General features: G+C 35.1%; 1 long non-coding RNA gene across 1 annotated transcript in view; it reads left to right on the top strand.

Annotated features, from left to right (window-relative positions):
• The window catches only part of LOC145263854 (uncharacterized), a 40,461-nt gene extending 23,051 nt beyond the window's left edge, over positions 1-17,410 (top strand). The window contains exon 2 of the long non-coding RNA XR_013864607.1: positions 16,792-17,410. This is a non-coding gene — a long non-coding RNA (uncharacterized LOC145263854). The remainder of the gene's footprint in view (positions 1-16,791) is intronic.
• Positions 17,411-23,086: the final 5,676 nt, after the last annotated feature.

The following is a 23,086-nucleotide window of genomic DNA, read 5'->3' as shown; positions in this document are numbered from 1 at the left end:
ATGGAACAATTCCTATAACAATTAGTTCGCTGCCCCTTATCATAACAAATGCCAATACAAAATTTAAGCAAGGTCGTCTCAGTAGTTTCTAAGAAACCATTAGAGTAAATGTGGTATTGTGGCGACTAATCTTTAATTATACCTGATCATCGAATGGTACCATAATACTTAGTTAGCTGCACCCTATCATAACATAGCTCCATACAAAATTTCAGTTAGATCGAACCAGTAATTTCTGAGAATTGTCAACAAATAGACAAACAGACAGGCAGACACCCCAAGATAAATATGACAAAGATTTTGTCGTGAGTGTCGTTCGTTACTGCTGATGACGTCATTGTCATATTGAGAAGACGAGGATGAACCAACCACTTAACTCCCCCGCCTCCATCCTCACCCACACGGTCGACGTAGTCTCAAGTGGTTTTCTGTCTCATATTGACACGTACCTGTTATCCACCAAAAACGCTAAAAAAAAAAACAAACAAACCAGAATTGAATAACGAAAAGAAAAACATCCATTTATTGTGTAAACTCATACTCACTTCCATAAAAATAAAGGATAGACTGGACCGTGGGGAGGTAGTGATGTGATGCGAATGAACGTAAAAAAAAATACTATCTTTCTTCGTACGTAAAGAAAAACATGATTTAACATTAATGTGCGAATTCTACATTTTCAACTAATGAAAATTATTCCCGCTCGTTTGAAACAATAAACTTAATGAGCCTGTGTGAGATACTAATTTCTTATAAAAGGAGTAATGCAACAAAGAAAATAATATCCAGAGAGAGAGAGAGAGAGAGAGAGAGAGAGAGAGAGAGAGAGAGAGAGAGAGAGAGAGAGAGAGAGAGAGAGAGAGAGAGAGAGTCTAACAGAACATGGCGCAACATTACATTACTCCCTGTCCTCCAATCTCTAAGATTAAAGAAACAAGCAAACTACCACATACACACTAACAAAACAAAGGCAAGCAAACACACACACTTTATATGTTATTCGTACACACACGTATATACTTCAATCTCGATGCCTCCGTTCAGTCTCAAAAGACAATGGATACCCTCTGAAGGGCAGCTGTGCAGATAATTGTAAGGCAAGGTTTGTGCAATCTCTAACCACATTATTATTATTATCATTATTATTATTATTATTATTATTATTATTATTATTGTTATTAATTTTATTATTTTCATTATTATTATTATTATCATTATTATCATATTATTACTATCATTATTATCATATTATTACTATCATTATTATCATCATTATTATTATCATTATTATCATATTATTATTATCATTATTATCATATTATTATCATAATTATCATATTATTATTATCATTATTATTGGTCCACATGAAGCTTTCACACAGGTCATCAAATATCTCTGATTGAAAACCTGTGCTGTTCCCTGGAAGCTTAGAGACAACAAGTTTCCACAGACCTCCAGCACTGTCCACCTCCTTTGATAGCATTTGCAAATAAATTTGCGTTATCACAAAAGACTCTCACCATTGATTTCTCACTGGCAGCAGCCATTGGTCTATACTGGAATTTGAGTGGCACTAGATATGATATAGATTTTATGCCAAATGCGTTGTTGCCCCCCCCCCCCCCGAATCAACACTGCTTGAATCCAGTGGCAAGGAGAAGGCCAATATGACGGGAAACAATGCTGAGATAAGCAGAGAGCACATACAGCACTTAAAATTCCCAAATGGTCACCCATTCTAGTAATTACCAGGCTCAACATTGCTTAACTTTGGTGATCTAACGTGAACCGATGTGTCAATATGGTTACTGATTTCACTTTTACTGAAAATAAAAACATACAGGAATTTTTTTGATGCTTTGGACAAGTGTTCTCATCTTGAATGTTTTTTTTCCACAAAATTTCAGCTGATATAACTTCCGACCTTCTTCAGGTGTATCTTGTTGAACTCGGGATTCTTATTGCTGAACTCAGGAATCTGCACAGAATTTCAAAAGGGATCCTTTATTTAATCCACAGATCCGTGGCGTAGTGCATAAAGTACTTGGTAAAATTAAGTAGTAAGTTAAACCCTTGTGAAGGTTGAAAGTTCAATCCTCGATGCAGGCGACATTCACAATACAACTGTGAATTTTCCAGATGAGAGCAGTAGTCCAAAAAATCGCAATAATCCAAATACTTAATCCTTATCTAAAGAATTCAGAAAAAAAAAACCGGGAAATCGAAAAGAAGCAAATCCAAAGATAATCAAAAGAAAGAATCAGAAAAATGGCAAATAGACGATTAAAAATTTCAAATCGTTAAACACAAAAGTAAAACAAAAAAAAAAAACAGGAAAAATTCAGTAACATCCAGTTTAAAAAAAAAACACATGAGAGCTGACGCTGGTTCAGTGGTTAACGACACGACACAAACTAAGGACCTGCGTGTCCCAAGTTTGAATCCAGTGTTAGATATTGGTGGGACAATGCCAAATAATACACTACTCGAGTATTATTATGATTGTTATAATATTTGTAAAAATAGAATATTGTCATGGCGAAATATTTGCAGATAAAATTATTTATGTTAAAATGTTTTAATAAAAAAGAATGTTAGAAGACAAACAATAATTTAGAAATAAGCTGACCGCTAGAGTCTTACGTAGTCTTACATAAAGATCACTTAAAGTGATGTGGATTTAGGGTAGAGCTTGAAAAACATGTATAATTCTTTTAGTCAATAATTGGGGGGGAGAGAGCAGAGGCAGTTAGAGTCAGGAGAGGGAGAAAGACGGCTCACAGACGATGATGGCTCCCAGTAAAGGAGATCAGAATGTATTAGACTAGGATCAGCGTTGCAGTTTCCAATGAGGAAACATCGGTAAAGAAAGTTGCTGAAAAGACAACTCGAGATTTGTTAATTCTTTGGTATGAATCTTCTTTGCATCTTTCCGTCAAACAAGATCAAAAATGGACCAGACGAGTATGTTTCTCCGATTGGCCCGATGTTAAAACCCCAGAGAATTGTTATTTGTCCCTTTCTGTTGTAAATGTTATATGTCCGTTGTTAAATTGTATCTGTTAATATATCAACACTGTCGTTAGTGTTATACACGCACCAATTCAACAAAAAATAGAAAAAACTAGATTAGACGAACACATGTGAATGCCTATTAGACACTGTCCTCGAGTGTCTAAGGTCTCTCTGTACAGGGGTTTTTCAGAACAACCTGGCATGAGGATACTTTTTCCATAGAAGCAAGCTCTGACCAAATATTCAAAATCACAAATGCCCAAATAAGATCTCCTCACTATGGCTTACTCACATTAACTTTTCCGAGGAATGGTGCACCTTCCCCAAGTGATGTTACCTCAAGTAATAGCACAAAGCTAGATACTCCACCAGACTAGATAAATTCTTGTCCTGGAATCCAGTAAGACCAAGAGACCGAAATGAAAGATATACTACAACGTATGAAAATGGTTAATTGGGGAGAAGAAAATTATGTTCTCAATTTCTTTGCTAACTCAGTGTTTGAGAGATAAAGAACTTTAATGGTACATTCGAATATTTATGTATCTCATATAGAGTTCAAGTGTTAGCCTCAGGTTGTGGGCCCCTTGATTTCTGAGAACTTCAACTGAAGTAAAATAAACTAAATGTCATATTTACTATATATATATATATACTGCGACACGTCATATTTACTATATATATATATACTGCGACACGTATATGCAAACGTATATACACTCTACATACGCACATTCATTAGAAAAACATTTTATACCACAAGACGGTGCACGAGTTTAGATACACAAACATAATATATACTTCCCCAGTATAGAACATCAGTGTGTTCAACAAAAATCACTTTCACTTAGGATGTTGGCAACCTTCACGTGGTCCCTCCCATAAAAGTACCTGGTGTCTTTCAAGAAATAATAATAATGATGATGATGATGATGACGATGACAACAATAATGATGATGAAACAAGCAAATAATGATGTTCAGAGTATTGTAATGTAAAAAACGTTTCAGGTATAAAACGAGAGGACTTTACAAATTAAAGGTTCGAAAACCATTGAAATAATTGAGATAATGCCTAGGATACTACAATTGAAAAGCCCAGACTATCTTCTATAACATAAATCTCATCTGTCTGTTTAAATGTATGTATGTATGTATGTATGTATGTATGTATGGCATAATCACAGTGACACACCGGTTCTCGTCAGATCACCAAAGTTAAGCAACGTTGAGCCTGGCTAGTACCAGGTGAGTGACCATTTTGGAATTCTAGGCGCTGTATATGCTTTCCGCTTATCTTGGCATTGTCTCCAGTCGTCTTGAACCTCCACTTGCCACTGGTATCGACTCAGGAGACATGTGGTTGGAGATTGCGAAACTCTTGCTACATAAATCTCACACACAGGCACCCTTACAGTGGGTATCCATAGTCAGTCAAGACTGAAGGAAGCCTTTTTTATGTATGTATGTATGCCTAAAACTTTCGACAGAGATGACAGATTTTCACGAGATTGGTATCGTTTTGAAGCTCGACTCTTCGGACGACGAATATAAAAAAATTGACTAAATACATTAATTCCTTCACCCTCAACTGGGCACTTTTCTACAGAGAGGGGTCGCTTTGTTCGCCAATATTTTCGAAATTCATCCCCTCTTTTCGATTGACTAGCCTTAATTTAAACATTCATCACTTCCGGTTTGGCGATGGACGCAACAGCAAAGACGTCACGTTTTTTTTTGTTTTATTTTCACATTCTTTTCCTCCTTCGTGGTACAGGTTCGAGCCTGCCTGTCTACTACCAATTATTTTTCTTTGCTCAACACACACCTCCAAACACCCGGGCAACGCCGGGCACACAAGCTATTCTTCTATAAATAAGAGCAGTGTTTTTGTTGCTTTTGAGTTTTACCTCTGACTTGTATATTTTTATTTTTTCCTTTGTTTTATTTTTTTTTTGTAGCTTTTAAATAAATAGCAGCTGTCATCAATTATCGATTGTATGTCATATTTCATTAATGAAATCTATTTTTTGTTTGTTTGCGTTTTTCTTTTTCTTTTTCTTTTTTTCTTTTTTTCGTCATTTTGCTTTCCTTAACCTTTGGTTCAACAGATGTGAATTCACCGGGATATATCCTTTAATAGCCACGCCCATCACATTTACCAAGTTTTAGACTAACCCGAAATATTCACACGAAAAATTTGGCGGGGAGTGAGCAACAAATTATGAAGGATTAACTCCCCTTTCTCTCTTTCCCTTAAAAAAAATGTGATATGTTTCTAGGTGCAATAGCGTTTACTGGTTGAACGTGAACAAACGCAAGAGAGAGAGAGAGAGAGAGAGAGAGAGAGAGAGAGAGAGAGAGAGAGAGAGAGAGAGAGAGAGAGAGAGAGAGACAGTTGGGGTATTAATTGATTAAAATTATACTCTATATTTCTAGAATGTTTTTGTTTTGTAGTGCTGCTCCTGGCTACATGTGTAACAGTGCGCGGACGCGCGCATACAAATGCATACGAAATACAAAATGACATCATTGCAAGAAAAAAGAAAAAGACTATAAGAAGGAGGGATAGGCGTTAGAGAAGACGACCACGTTAGAGATGTGGGTGACGTCACAACTGTAACGAGAAGTCACACGTGGCAGGAGAATGAAGAATAAAGTTCATTTCTTAAAACCTGAAACATGAGTTGAAGTTCTTTCCTATTCTTTGTCTCTTTTGTGACTGAGTCTACAACGTGTGGGTCCCGGCTGTCTACGTGTATGGGACGCATGTGTAACATTACACGTGTAATATATTTTGCTGAAGCCTTTGGAAAGTGCCAAGAACGGCGATAGCAAATAACAATAAATCTGTAGTTGAATTGACAAACAAACAAAAAAATAAAAATGAATAAAAACATGAATGGGTCACCAATTAGCAAGTGCCAACTTAACAATGGGATTTTGGAAATGAGATAAGAAAACATGAATTAAAAAACAAAATATATTTATATATCAACAATTTTACAGAAATTTAGAAATACTTTGAAAGACCAAAGTTTATTTATTTATTATTTTTTTTGAAAACTTTTATCCTCATCTTCAACAAATAAATGTTGCAGACGAACTTGCAACAAGCACATTAGCAGGGGTTAATTCTCGCGGCTCAAAATTTGAAATCCATTTTCTCCCTAGCTTGTCCAATCACAAGTCAGCTCTCAATCACATGACCGAGTACATAAAAGGTAAAACCGAGAACGCTCTCCCTCTTACTCTTTTTCTCCTTGGCGTCATCTGGCAGCAGACATTCGCCTGGGCGTTTGGTTCCAGGCCAAACGTGAATACAACAAGCCAACATGGCGACCTTCAAACTCCCAATTGCTTCCACGTGCACTTCACACATGCACGCTTTCCTACCATGAGACACTAACTCTTTGTCTCATTTCTACTACTGGACACACGCTCCTACTACACATAAACACGTTGAACATTTTTCTCTCTCTTTCAACCGGCCTGACCTATATCTAATCTTCGTCTCCACATCAAGAACTCTTTTCAAGACTACTATAAATACATGTGCACATGAACACTGAACTCTCCTACTAACCCGTTTCTCTTTTGTACACGCTACTAATAAAGATGACAAAGTTGTTTTTTTTTTAATGTTAAAATGAGACTCCCTTTCGTTGTTTTCATATTTAACTTAATGTCTATCCACAAGAACACTTCCACCTACTAACCCGTTTCTCTCTTGTACATGCTACTAACGAAGATAACAAATAAAGTTGTTTTTATGTTAAAATGAGACTTCCTTTCGTTTTCTTCATCATTAACTTAATGTTTATCTAAACATTATCGTTTCTGTTTTGTTTCATCGCACTAACTTGCACGACAACGTGTATAATAGAAATAATATTTACTGATTTAAAACCACCTGAACAGTGAGATTATAATTTTTTTTTTTTTTTTTTTTTTCTCACTGGTCTTCCAACTGAAACCAAATTCCCCTCTTTCCTCATTCGATTCTTAGCTTTTAATTTATCATTCTAACGTTTCCTCTTAGAGGGTCAGACGATAAGGCCTTAAGGAAATTTTAATAATTCCACCTGCCCGTTTTTTTTGTTTCTTTGGTATTTAAATTAAATTATGTTTCCTCTGAAATATATATATATATATATATATATATATATATATATATATATTTATTTATTTATTTATTCCAGATATCCAAAAATAAGAATAATAGAATTTCAACAAGTGTCGTTGATAGTGCTCAATCAAAGAGACCAAATTATATTCTTTTTTATTATTTTTTATGTAAATACAGCCATGACTATTTACATAAAGAATAATAAAAAAGGATAATATATATATATATATATATATATATATAGTCATCCACATACAGTGCTGCTTCTTTGTATCACAATTCATCAGTGCGGCTAGACTAGCACCTTTTCCCAGCCAGGGATTGAACCTACAACCATTGCATTGATAATCGACAGTTCTACCCACCGGCTGTCAGGCTGATTGTCACTATTTGTGATCATCTCTACAGGAATATCATGTAGAGAGCTGAGCAGCAAGATGTCTGTTCATATTACATTTGAATTTCTGCATATTAGTACAGTAAAGAAAGCAGGAAACCGGGAGGGAATTCCAAAGTCTACTAGTCTGTGGGAAGAAACCATTAGAGTAGAAGCATTTCCGGCATCTACAGTGAAGTCGTGGGATTTTGCTGTTTGACGAATTACGCGGGGGTATTTATGTCGAGGGGACAGAAGGGCTTAGAGTTCATCAAAGTGCATTCTATTAAAGTACTTGTAAACCAGACACAGGGATTTAACATTGCAGTGATAGAACAGAAGTTGGAGTTTGGCCAATATGTAACAGAGCGCGGATGCACGTATGGCGGCTGTATGCAAATCTCGAGCCATGTACTAAGTGACGTCACAGCAAGGAAAAAGAAAAGGATCATAAAAAGAATAACATGCGCACAGATAGAGGATTTCTGTTAAAGATCTTTAACGTGATCTTTAGATAGCGCAGAACGATAAATTTGTTGCCTTAAAGAAAACACCACTACAGTTTTATTTATGTAGTAGAGCTAACATTTATTCAATGTAGCCGCCTTCAGCCTCTTTAATTTCCTTGATACCGGTCCAGAACTAGGAGCATGCCTTTTCCAGAAGCGCCAGCAGGAGCTCGGCAAATACTTGGCGGATGGTGGCGATCAGGCTGGCTTTGGTGTTGTGGAAGGTCATGTTGGTGATGTTCTCGATGCATAACCAAACAAAGTAGTCCAGCGGGTTCAGGTTGGGGAAGGAGAAAGACTAGTGAGAGAAGAATACAAAGTCATAGCACTCCTTTTGAAGCCAAGCCTGGGTCTTTTTAGACTTGTGTGCTGGCATCGAGTCCTGCTGCCACACTCAGGATCTGCCAGCAGCCACTTGATTGCACCAGGCAATTACCACACTCTCCAGCACGTCCAGGTACATTTTGGTGCTGGCTTTTAAGCTGACTTCGAAGATGTGAGGTGGCATGATGTGGCCCTCACTTGACACCAAACCAAAAACCATAACCCTAGCTGAAAACTTTGTTTTCATCACCCTGGGCACGTCCCTATTATTTGTGACAATCCAGCGATGCATTTTGAGGGTGCTGGCAATGGTCCTGTTGTCATAACTTGGATCGGTAAAAGCATAAGTTGTGCAACGGCACATCTCTGATCTCACTCATTAAATATTGTGTCACTTTCAGACGTGATAGAAGGCTCCTATCGGTCTTGGGATTTGTACACGACTAGCGAACTAGTAGATGGTCTGCAACAACAAAAAAAGAAAAGTTGTTTTCATCAAACGGAAATGGAATCATGTTGTCTTTTCCTGGGCGACAATTCTATCGTTCCAAACAACGAGTTAAAGTTCTTTTCTCTTTCTTTCTTATGTTCGCTTACGACGGAGTCTAAAATGTGTTGGGCCCCTACATATTCATGACTATGTTACAGATAGTGTGGGAACTATTAGATTGGAGACTCTTTTCTGGACCCTGTTTAAAAGTGAGAGACTAGTGGTAGATGTACCAACCCAAATGTGGCAACAATACTCCATGCATGGGTGAATGGTGGCTTTGTAGAGGTACAGGATACTCTCAGGTGTGAGTGGTTTTGTAACCTAATGAAGAGAACCCACCTTCTCTACAGCAGCCTTGGCAATGTCCTCAATGTATTTGTTCAAGTTCATGTTTCCTGTGAATGTTAAGCTGAGAAGTTTGAAGGAAGGACTGTCAGCTAGGATAATCATTATAGAATTTTAAAGTTGCAAAATAATTTCCCAAATTGTGCCAATGTTTAGTTTTTTTTTGTTTTGGAAAATTCCAGGTGTGACTGTATTCATTTTATGTTTGTTTCACATTTGTGACCTTGCGATACGAGTTGGTTGATGTGTGACATCTGTGACGAGTATGTGTGCCCTGTGTGTTACCAAGTGATAATGATGCCGAACAAGACTTTTATCATAGCCTGTCTCTGCTCTATTATTATTTCCATGGTAAGTGCTCGTCTGAGCTCCAATCTATGGTCTCCTTTTGCCAAACTTTCACAAAAAACACTCGTCTAGCTGAAACCACTATCAATAATCCCCCCCCCCCACTCTTTATCTGTGCCTAAACGTAAACGTGGATTCCATGAACAAAGCTTCTTTCCAAGAACTGTCTGCCTGTGGAACTCTGATCTGCTGGCCTCCGAATGTTAAGCCAATGAGTTTGAAGGATGAGCTTTTGATGCGTGCACATATATAGTGAACCATGCAGTTCTGTTTTGGCCTTCAGACCCGGTTCATATTCTTAAAAAGCCAGCATCACTCTTCCTCTTGTCGCATCCAACTTCTTACAATCATGTGAACAATGGCCAAACTGTTTACCGATCGTTTTCTTAAGAATCGGCCATTTTGTTTTCTGATCACTCAAGTTGTAATGTTTGTCTCATCTTACTTTAAAATTGTCAGTGGGAAGAGGCGGGACAATCGGACGTTTATTACTATGGCGTAGCTATAGCAACAGCAAGTGGTTATCTTCCATAATTCAGCCCACATACATATATCAGAACATGTGCATGCTCTCTTACTGTCCCCCCCCACTCCAACTATATACTTAAATGCTAGTGGTGAGATGATTAATCAGAATTGGAAAATTCGGAACATTTGTAGGTTTTTTGAATACTTTCAAGAGATTAGATAGGCCTACAAAACTTAATACACTTGGTTTTTATCTGTTCAGGTACTCCCTTATACTAGAAGGATGATTAAAGTTGATCTGATTCTTTCTTCAAGTTCACCAGGATCAGAAAAAGGACCTTAACACGCTTGGGCACTTATGCAGAACACAAACCGCGCTGGAACAACGGTGTTATGTAGAAATCCATTCTTTACTGTTCTGTATCTTCATCGTTAATAAACTAACGCACCTCAAAAATTGGATCTAACTTTGAAAATTAAATCCCCCCCCCCCCAAAAAAAAAAATTGTAGGATATAACGGGCTGACTTACCAGAGTATAGCTGCCCGGGGTGGGCGGTGGGGGGAGGTGACGATGCTCTTCTAATTTCCAAAACGAACGATGGCTTTCTAGCTATGCTGACAGATGACAGTTCTTTTATTTCTTTTTTTTATGACGGCTTCAAATAACCAAAAGTTTTAAACCAATCAGAAAAAAGGTTAATTATTCTCTTTTTTTTTTTTATTCTTTAAAGTTTATTATCATTTATATATAGATACATTTTTATTTTGAATTTATATTTAATAAAAAATATCAGGAATACGACACCACACGTTTTTGATTAATTGGAATCGGAAAAATTTGTGCAGATTTTCCGATGCTGAAAACAATTCCTTTTATTGCTTTTATTTGTTTGTTTTTGTTTAAAACTTAATTTTTCCTGGCTATGTTAAAGGGGAAATATTTCCTGAAAGTGGACCGCATGTTGGATTTATGGGAGCATAAAACACATCCATCTTCATCCACGAAAATCAAACAAGGAAATAACTCTCATAGCTTAAAGGGGAAATAACTCCCGTGACTTTTATGAATAAAGCTTACTTCTGTTTTTAAACGGAACTGATGTTGGCTAAAGACATTTAAAAATAAATTAAAAATTAATCAACTTTAAATAATATTCTTAAATAGAAACAGTAAAGCAATTCTATGACAACAAACAATTAATAACATTTATCAAAATAGATTTTCTTTTAATGCAATACTATGTAAATGAGTCAAGTTCTTTAATGTAGATTTCCTTTGAATAAATAGTATATATATAGAAATCACGTAGGAATGACAGTCTGTGAAATGATGCATCTTTTGCATATATTAATCAAATTGCAAAACAAACAGACAGGAATACGTTGGTTGGTTGTTTTTGTTTTACGGCATATCAACCCTTTTCAGGTTATTTAATGCCGAATCCAAAGATTTTGAAGAAAATTTTTTTTTATAGAATATATTTGTTGTTTTCACGTCGGTTTCTATTTAACCCATAGTTGGGACCCTAACAGGTACTACCACTCCGGGTCAGAGTGGACCTGGGAGCAATGGTAATTAAAGGGTGGCTCCACACTCCCCAAAGCCCACAAGCTGGGGCCTCACCACTGGATATAGTTTAAGGTCATATCCAGGACCCCCATTGAGGGACTTTTATCCTCTGCAGGGGGGCAGTCGGCGTATTCTAATGCCCCACTGACAGGGCCGGACAGGAATACGATTTTATTATAACATATATATACAGTGAAACCCAGATATAAAAACCCCCGAATATAAGAAAAACGAGTATATGAGAGATTTTCTCTGGTCCCAAATTAGGATCCACGTAAGAAGTCTCTTATATCAGGGTTACGTTGTGTATGTATTGAAAAGTGATATACAAATTACCATTAGCGCATGAAGCTATGCTCTTTGTGTAAACGAATTGAGTTTAGGTATTTGGACAATGTCAAAACATTGTTAATTCACTACCCGCATAGCAACAGCCATATAGCGCAATGGTTAGAAGTTCCGACTGTCGTTTGGGCGATCGGGTTTCGATCCTGGCTTAAGATAGTTGCTTGTCTAGCCACACTGATGAGCTGTGAAACAACAAAACAGTACTGTATGGTGGATGACTATATATATATATATATATATATATATATATATTAAAGACAGGGAGCATAACATTTATCTTTTTTTCTGTTTGTACATTGTTGTATTGCCTTAAATTGAACGGCACCAATTAAATATTTGTTGTATGGGGGGGGGGGTCGATGTCTATATACGACTATATGTATATTAGTACTAAATAAACGTACTTGTGTATATAGTTAAATCGTGGTGTGTTGAATGCATATACATGGTACGTCTAAATGTTTGTTGTTTCTTATCACAAACAGACCATATGTTTGTCTGTATGTTGTATAATGGACTGTTCCCCGACAAACCCGACGAGCAACTAAGTCCCACCCCTTCACAGTAGAGATCCCTAGGTGTAAAAAAGCCTTTTACTCCAATAGTTTCTTCCCCAGAACTGCAAGTCTTTGGAACTTCCTTCCGGGATTCTGCTTTCCCAACTACTGTTCAAGTGTAATGCGAACAAATATCTTGCTACTCAACTCACTTCATAATGCCCCTGCAAATTATGTCACCCGATAGTAGCCCCCTACTTCAAAGTGACAGTGTGCCTTGTTGGAAGTGAAATTTAATTTAAAAAAAAAATGTCTATCTTACGGCCTGTTATTCGTCTCATCTAGTGGTGTTGATGCGTGTGTGTCGACATAATTACATATAACAACACATAGCATGACATAACGACATACCTGTTTCTGCTGTTTGTTTCTTCTGGGAGGTTTGTCTTTGGGGGAGCTGGAATTTGTTAAAAGGAGCACTACAAGACAGGACCTAAGACAATCTGAGATTTTAGATAGACATGGATTCCATAAACACAGCTTATTTCCTAGAACTGCCTGCCTGTGAATCTTAAGCCAACGAGTTTGAAGGAGGAGCTTTTGATGTGTGCACATATATAGCAAACCAACACAGTTCTGTTTTGGCCTTCAGACAGGGAGCATAACATTCACCCATTTTTCTGTTTGTACATATGTTATGTTGCCTTAAATCGAATGGCACCAATTAAACATATGTTGCATAGGGGGTCGATGTCTATATACGACTGTATGTAACATCACGTGATCTTACTCAACCAGGCATTTCCTCACAGCAGAACTGGAGTGAATGACGACCTTTGGCTTATTGCTTCTCTGTCTCCATTTTGAGCCTGTCGCTCCCTTGTAGGAACACTTGTTTAACCCATTCTGTCTCTTCGACGACTTTGATCCAACTCAATGATGCTTGAGCAAACCGGAACATGTGACATGCGGCACGTCACTTCCAGTTTCTATTCAGATATTTTCCGGTGCAAACTTGACCAGTTCACAGTTTGACATGTTTTGACAACCTATCAAAAACAGGCTTTAAATCTCTTGTTCTCTCAGCATTAGATAGATAAATAATTATATAGACTGATAGATAGATAGATAGATAGATAGGTATATATACATATGTGAGATTTTATATATATTTTTCTTCACTCCCAGGCATTTGGTCACAGCAGAACTGGAGTGAATGACGACTTTTGGCTTGCTGTTTCTCTGTCTCCATTTTGAGTCTGTCGCTCCTTCATGGGAAGGCTTGTTTAACCTATCCTGTCTCTTCGACAACTTTGATCCAACTGAACGATGCTTGAGCAAACCAGAATACGTAACATGTGACACATCACTGCCAGTCTCCGTTGGGATACTTTCCGATGCAAACTTGATCAGTTCACATGTTTTTGATATGCCTTTGACAACCCGTCCAAAACATGGCTTCAAATCTCTTATCCACTCATCATTAGATAGATAAATAATTATATAGACAGATAGATAGATAGGTATATATATATATATATATATATATATATATATATATATATATATATATATATATATATATATATATAAACATCTATATATAAAATCCTAAATCCTACCCTCTGATGAGACGAAAAGTATTTCTTCGAAACTCAGCGGATTAAGGGCTATCCACTTATTTAGTGTTTCCTTTTCAAATTAAATATGTTTTTAACACTTTTTCAAAGTGTTTTAGCATGTTTTATTAACTATTTGCTCTTACATATCTCTCTCTCTCTCTCTCTCTCTCTCTACATATATATATATATATATATATAGATAGATAGATAGATAGATAGATGGATTAGATAAACAAATAGATGGACAGATAATTTACTGTTTCTGCTCGGCCACTCTATAACCTATGTTAAATAGGAACTATTTTCTTTATTAACTAAAAAGAACATGCGTATGTTTGTGTGTGTGTGTGTGTGTGTAAATGAATATATGCGATCTTTCTTTCATTTATCACACTTTTATTACCATCAAAACTTCTATTTCAAAGGTACCCTCTCTCTATCTTCATGTGATCTTACTCAACCAATGAGAACTTTTGGTATATCTTGATTGTCGCCCCTCCCTCATCCTCCTTGATTATATCCAACAATCTATGATTTCCTTGTTTCTCTTATACTATTCCTATTTACTAAACCACTCTTACATGCGAAATGTCAACCACCACTTACAATAATGCATAACCTCAAACACCTGCAACAACCTTCAACAAATCTGTTCAAACCAAGCAAACAATAGGAAAGACTTTTTTTTTTAGAAAAACTGATGCAAAGAAACATAATCCTAAAACTTTTTAACACCCCTCCCCTTCTTTTTAACACCCCTCCCTTCTTTTTAACACCCTCCCCTTCTTTTTAACACCCCTCCCCTTCTTTTTAACACCCTCCCCTTCTTTTTAACACCCCTCCCCTTCTTTTTAACACCCCTCCCTTCTTTTTAACACCCTCCCCTTCTTTTTAACACCCCTCCCCTTCTTTTTAACACCCCTCCCCTTCTTTTTAACACCCTCCCCTTCTTTTTAACCTCCCTCCCTTCTTTTTAACACCCTCCCCTTCTTTTTAACATCCCTCTCCTCCTTTTTAACCTACCTCCCCTTCTTTTTAACCTCCCTCCCCTTCTTTTTAACACCCCTCCCCTTCTTTTTAACATCCCTCTCCTCCTTTTTAACCTACCTCCCCTTCTTTTTAACCTACCTCCCCTTCTTTTTAACCTACCTCCCCTTTTTTTAACACCCCTCCCCTTCTTATTAACATCCCTCCCCTTCTTTTTAACATCCCTCTCCTCGTTTTTAACATCCCTTCCCTTCTTTTTAACCTCCCTCCCCTTCTTTTTAATATCCCTCTCCTTCTTTTTAATAACCCTCACCTTCTTTTTAACCTCCCTCTCCTTCTTTTTAACATCCCTCCTCTTCTTTTTAACACCCCTCCCCTCCTTTTTAACATCCCTCTCCTCCTTTTTAACATCCCTCCCCTTCTTTTTAACCTCCCTCTCCTTCTTTTTAACATCCCTCTCCTTCTTTTTAACACCCCTCCCCTTCTTTTTAACATCCCTTCTTTCTTTTTAACATCACTCCCCTTCTTTTTAACCGCCCTCTTCTCCTTTTTAACATCCCTCCCCTTCTTTTTAACCGCCCTCTTCTCCTTTTTAACATCCCTCCCCTTCTTTTTAACCTCCCTTCCTTTCTTTCTATTTCACCCCATTCTCATATCTCTCATGTCTATGTTTTCAGTCGATTCCAGATTGGATAAGAGTTCTTGGGTTTGTAGATGTAGAACAGTTGAGGCAGCAGGGTTAGTTTGTAGCAGACTTTATAACATTTTATCTATATATCTATAAAAGTGAAATTGTGTGTGTGTGTGTATGTGTGTGTGCGCGCACGCGCGTGTGTGTACATTTCCCTACCAAACTGCTCAGTGAATTTTCAGTCTACAGATTCGAGATTTGACTTAAAGAGTATTGAGATTTGGGAAAATCTTTTTAATCGGTTTTCTGCCAGAAATTTGGCTGTCAGTGGGTCAAAGTTCAGAGATTTGATCTTTGAAAACTCTACCAAACTCCTCTGCCAATTTTTGGTCTAAACACTTGAAATTTTAAATGTAGGTTACTTGGACATGGATCAAATATTTTAATTTGATTTGAGCCCAAAACAATACATGTTAAGGGGTCAAAATTGGGGTTAAAGTTAAAAAACTTGAGCTCTGCTGTCTCTACCAAATTACTTAGCCAATCTTTGGTTTAAACATCTGAAATTTTACATAAAGTATATTCAGACATACGGCAAACTTTTTCGTCGGTTTTTGGCCGAAAATTTAACTGTCAAAGTTCAAAAGATTTAACCTTTGCGGTCTCTAGCAAACTATTCAGCTAATTTTGGGTCTAAACATTTGAAATTTTACATAAAGGGTATTCAGACATGCAGCAAGCTTTTTAGTCAGTTTTTTTGGCGAAAACTTGGTTGCCAAGAGGTCAAACTTGAAAGAGATTACCTTTGTAGACTCTACCAAACTCCTTCGCCAAATTTTAGATGTAGATTATCTGGACATGAGTAAAACTTTTTAATATATATATATATATATATATATATATATATATATATATATATATATATATATATATATATACATATGTACATGAAGTTATGAACAGTATATAGGGCCCGAGCAAAGCCGGGCTGAACTGCAAGTATAATATAATTATGTTATATAATACTGAAAAAAATAGAGTGTGGCAGAAATATTTCAAATTTTCAAACTTATGCAAATGTCAATGATGTTTGCATTTAGCTAATAACTTGCCATTTTTTTTTTCAGGCACCTTCATCAAGCAATATGGTTTGGACTGGCGTACATCGTGCTTTTACTGTAGAAATGTCTTGGAAGAATGATGAATCTGTGACTGCAACACAAAAAGCTTTCCGAGTTCATTACAAGTTAGGATGGTATGATGCTGTTCAATATAGAAAATCAATACAGCTATAGGTTGAAAATTTCAGAGCTATAGATTTGGCACTTTAAAGAAAGCCACCTGGAAGGCCTCAAAGCGCTCAAATGCCAGAGAGTATCCGAGCTGTGAGACTTTCTTTTACTCAGTCTCCTACACGTTCAACTTGCAAACATGCTTTGACATTGGGATTGTCTTATTGAACAGCCAGAAGAATTCTACACACTGATATGCAGTTCCATCGATACAAATTAATGATTGCTCATAAACTGCACAAGCGTGACTGGAAAGATCGCATGTCAAAATGTGGGAGATATTTCTGCCGCACCCTGAATATATATGTATATCTATATAATTATAAAACTCAAATGACATTGTAACGAGTGATGTAACCCACTTTCCGGTTTACAACATCCGGTTGCGCATGCGCGCATAAACATTAACCCATAACAACGTAAACAAATAAACACAAATCGCTTCTTTTGCAAATTTTGACCTGCGCACTGACCTTATTATTTCGAAATTATTATTCAAGATGGGAAAAGTGGGGGGTGTTTTGCAACTATTCTTTCTTACAACTAGACTGTCGCTATTTTCTTACAACTAAACAACTTTAACCCATTGACAAACATAAGAACAATTGTAGTAAAGCCAAGACTACTACTACTACTACTACTACTACTACTACTCTCTATCCGTCCCTTTTCCTTCCTTCCTTCTTTTTTTATTTTTTGTTTACATTTCTAGATATAAAATAGTTGTGTGAGAACGGTGAATTTGTTGACACATTTATTAATCTGTTTCAATATTAATTTAATTTTATTTTATTTATTTAGGTTTTATTTTTGTGCTTCAGGTTTTATTAATTATTTTTTTTTTAGATTTTAAGTTTCTATAACTTGGTTGAAGGATTCCAATATGGGTTTCTCATTCTTATATTTCTCATCGGTAGGTTCATGTGGTTTTTGCTGCTAAATGACTTTCGTCGGTGTTCGATTCGTAGGAAAATCATGTTTAATTTTCGATTTTTGAGAGATTATTTGGAAAAATAGGTAACCTTACACGAATAGGGAGGATTTTTTTCATGTTTGAGTGATCCGTCCGTAATTTTTCATTTTAATATACTTTCATAGAAATGTTTCTGTTATGTCAAAAAAAAAAAAAACTATTTTCTTTACGTCACAAGTGTCACGCTCATATATGAACTCCATAGCTAATATAACATACTGACCCAACGGGTCACGGATAGTCTAGTATATATATATATATATATATATATATATATATATATATATATATATATATAGGCGCTTATGTCGACGGATCATTAAATCTAAGGGAGATAACCAGCAAAAATAAGCATATTTTGCAAGATATAATTTGGGACGCTGAAATAATCAGTAGAACATTGAAAGAATGTTAAATGGAAAAAAAATTGATTGCACGAATGCACGATTACTGTAGCCGAGTTCCGGAAATTGCTAAAGCAGTTTACGCAAAGGAAACAAGTTAGTGAAGTTAATCAACGAACTTAAAAATATAACAATGTTAAGTAACAAAATAAACTTACACCAAACAAAAGTAAACAACCTGTTCCAATGAAACAATGTTAATTAATCAACAGAAATTAAATAAACTTGTTAATTAATCAAGTTGTTGTCCAATTAGCCGAAGAAAAATGTTTCCCTCATTTAAGAGAGAGAAAAAAAACAAACAAACAAACAAACAAACCGAACATTTTATCTTGTGCAGAATCTTTGAACGTTGTAATTTTTTCCTCTTTTGTTTTTAATACATTTGTACATAATAGTAAAAATAAAATAAAATAAAATAAATTTTAATCATAGACAGAAATGACTGATTAAGGAAAAACAAATTTATTTTTTAATTTTTTATTTTCGTTAAAAAAAAATTACATCGATGGTTTAAATGGTGCCCGGAAAACTCGTCCCGGGAAAACTCGTCTCGGGAAAACTCGTCTCCGGAAAACTCGTCTCCGGAAAACTCGTCTTGGGAAAACTCGTCCCCTTTCGCTAGGTAGGAAAACTGGTCCCTTATTGAATAAATATCGATTGAAAACACATTTTATGATCGTTCTTGAAGGAGATATTGTTTTTTTTTAAATAGACTATAGCCCCCCCCCCCATAATATTTAAAAAAAAAATATTTTTACTTGTTTAATGTTTTTTTTTTTTTTTTTTTAAATAAAATCGATTTTCTAAGTGTCCGTTTTCTACCTAACTGGCTAAGTTCTTAGTGGTTTCACTTATTTTACAGCGTGGGTTTGTATTACTGTACACATAGATTCGAAAAAGTAGTTAAAAAACAAATATATAACAAAAAAATGTTATCAAAGGCAAGATAAGTTACTTTTCTACCAAACTGGATATAATTATCGTGTTTTTTTTTTCAATTTAACATGTTTATTCAGCTCGAAAAACATGCAGTGTTTACCGATGTATTGGAAAATTCAAAATGGCGGCCGACTCTCTCTTAAACACCGAATATATGTCAACCTATGTCACGGTAATATATATTGAGCGAATTTCTAACAGTATTTTGTCTAGTTTATTATTTATAACACCTTTTCCTGAACTTACCGTGTTTAAGAGAGAGTCGGCCGCCATTTTGAATTTTCCAATACATCATCGGTAAACACTGCATGTTTTTCGAGCTGTTAAATTGAAAAAAAAAACACGATAATTATATCCAGTTTGGTAGAAAAGTAACTTATCTTGCCTTTGATAACATTTATTTGTTATATATTTATTTTTTAACTACTTTTTCGAATCTATGTGTACAGTAATACAAACCCAAATTTTAATATTTTTTTAAAATATAATTTAGAGAGGGGGGAGGTTAAAACTATATCTCCCTCCGAAAAACAACCAACAAAAAATGAAATCAAAAAGATTCTTGATAAACGATAGCGGAGTTTTCAATAAAATTTATTAATAAATTCATTTAGTCATTACTTTTTCTCTGAATGATTGATTTTAGAATTTTGAAGTAAAAATTTAAAAAATTAAAAATGAGTTAACGAGACATTGTTAGCACATGGCATCTCTCTCGCCAAAAAAATATTTCGCTTTTAATTTTTTAGTTAATTTTTGCAAAATTTGACAGGACGACAATAAATGTGGATAATTGATAGAATTATAATTTTAAATAACGCATGAGTGCATTTGGTATGAGAGAAAACGAAAACATAACAACAAAAAACTATCATAATTAAAAAACCAAAACAAAAAAGTAATGCTCCCAGTTTTTAATTTTTTTGTTTTGTTTTTTATTATTGTTTTTATGACTCCAAAAACCATCGTTAAAATAAGAACCAAAAAAATTGTAATTAACTTTGTATGAACATAATAAACGCTTTAAAATAAGTGAAACCACTAAGAACTTAGCCAGTTAGGTAGAAAACGGACAATCGATTTTATTTAAAAAAAAAAAAAAAAAAAAAAAAACATTAAACAAATAAAAAATTTTTTTTTTAAATATTATGGGGGGGGGGCTATAGTCTATTTTAAAAAGCAATATCTCCTTCTAGAACGATCATAAAATGTGTTTTCAATCGATATTTATTCAATACGGGACCAGTTTTCCTACCAAGCGAAAGGGGACGAGTTTTCCCGAGACGAGTTTTCCGGAGACGAGTTTTCCCGAGACGAGTTTTCCCGAGACGAGTTTTCCCGGGACGAGTTTTCCTAAATTCGGTTTAAATACGTCAAAATCTCCTTCAAAAACGTTTTCTATTTTCGTTGTTTTGTGTACGTTAATTATTATGCGCCTCAAATCATACCTTGCAAAATAACTACAGAATAGTAAAAAAAAAAAAATTAAATAAAAAAACTTACATTAAACTTTAATCATAGCCAGAAACTGACGGTTTAAATACTTCAAAATCTCCCCCCCCCCCAAAAAAAAAGTTTTTATCATCCTGACGCTGACTGATTAATTAAAATAAGGAAAAACAAATTTCTATTTTTCCTTTTTCGTGTAAACATTTTTTTTTTTTTACTCATTTTCATTGTTCTACTGATTATTTTAGCGTCCCAAATTATACCTTGCAAAGCATGCTTATATTTGCTATGTCTATGCTGGTTATCTCCCTTAGATTTAATGGTCCGTTGACATAAGGGCATATATATATATATATATATATATATATATATATATATATATATATATATATATATATATATATATATAGTAGAACCCCTGGATACAACATTAATCTGTTCCAGAGTTGGAATCGTAAGGTGAAATTGCCGTATGGTGATGCTTAAGCCAAAATTTCATACAGTAAATATTAAAAATTAGTAACAAAATACAGTGCAGTATATAATCTACTCAAAACAAAATAATGACGCGCTGCCTTAACAGTAAAACCCAGTGGCACGCGCGTGGATGTATAAACATCGTTTCAGCTGTGCGTACATTTTCCTTTGCCCACCCACACAAATTCGTTGGCTTTTAAATGAAATTTCAGTTGTTCGTGCGGACGTCACTTAAAGCATCTTACATCATAAGAATGTTTTTCTTTTCATCCAATCGGATTACAAGGAAAACAAATGTTAAAAAATGTTTGTTTCTGAAAGCCGCTCTGGAGCCAGTCGAACAAGAATAAAAAGGGCATTTTTCGCCCAAAAAAGAGATCGACCTTTGAGCACCATGGCGTAAACATCAACATCGACCCGTCCGCGTTTGGACGTTAAACACGCGCACGCCCGCCAAATAATTCCTCCACGTGGACACGGACTTGCAACCCTAATGGACTTTTTTTTATTACCCTTTTCTATCTCCCCGCTAAGTAAGCGGTGGACCTTTTATAGTTTAATTCTTCGTAAAGAGACTGGTTATTTCTATCCAAGAACTCTTACTTGTCTCTTTCAGGACATTCAATTAATTCAGTCGAAGACTTTCCTTGATTATTTCAATACATTAAAAAAAAAAACATTCAATTACCTCAGTCGTAGGCCTTTTCTACTTCATCACGTATAGATCTTTTTATACCTCCTGTTTAGGAACTGTCTTTTTTATTAAATGGAAAAACATTCTCTCAGTCAAAGAGAGAGATTTTCGACCAAAAAGAAACTTTCGTATCTTCTCTTTTCTTTTACAATCTTTTATAAAAAATAAATTTTGTAAATAATTTATCCATTTATCTCAGTCATCTTTGCTTGTTTCAACTCCATTTTACACTTGATTCTTCTTCTGATTCTTATCACCACTATCACTACTATTTTTATTCAACTCTTACAACTCCCTGATTTTATTATTATACTTTTTCAGTTTGCGACATTAACACGGATCCAAACAGTGCTCGCAACATATATATATATATATATATATATATATATATATATATATATATATATATATATATATATATATAGTAAGTTATAAAATATATATGGTGATTAAGTTACACTGAATATTCCGCGTTTCACCCACTCTAGGACTCTTCATGCTTATACGCGAATTTTGTGGTTGTCTGTCGTTTTTATATATAAATTGTTATTATATTATTATAATATATATATTATTATAGCACCCTGACCAATGAGATTATAATCAACAGCCACAGACGAGATGAGAAATAAATCCTATTTATGTGTCAAGTGGGCGGACAACTATAGTCAGCCGTCATAACATATCTATTATAATGAAGGCGTATTTCTGTTTGTTTGTTTGTTTGTTCATAATTTATTTAATATATACAAAAGAACACTATTTTAAAGATATTTACGGAATTTCACATTCTTTTATTTCCGCACGATTTCTACATACATACTATTTATTCAAAAGGAATCAATATTCAAGAGATCATCTCATTTGCATATTGCATTCAAGAAAACCTGTTTAATAATTAATTCTAATTTTTTAATGGAAATTAGTCATACAATTGTTTTAAGTATTCTATTTTATATAAAGTTAATTTACTTTTAATTATTTGTATGTGTTTAAAAATGGAAATTTTCATTTCATCTATAAGATTTTATTTCTGTTTGAATTTCAAAAGATGAAGATGACTATGTTTCCAAGAATAAAAAAAAATGGTCAACTTTCATGGAAATCGTAACAACTTAGGATATTTGGTGTATCTTAAATAGTTTGTGACTAAACCTTCCATCCAGCATTGTTTTTTTTTATCTAGCAACA

Source organism: Euprymna scolopes, chromosome 39 (assembly GCF_053919585.1).
Source record: "Euprymna scolopes isolate OS-2025 chromosome 39, ASM5391958v1, whole genome shotgun sequence".
Taxonomy (NCBI): Eukaryota; Metazoa; Mollusca; class Cephalopoda; order Sepiida; family Sepiolidae; genus Euprymna; species Euprymna scolopes.
The sequence above is the reverse complement of the archived record's forward strand: the minus strand, read 5'-3'. Positions and strand labels throughout refer to the sequence as shown.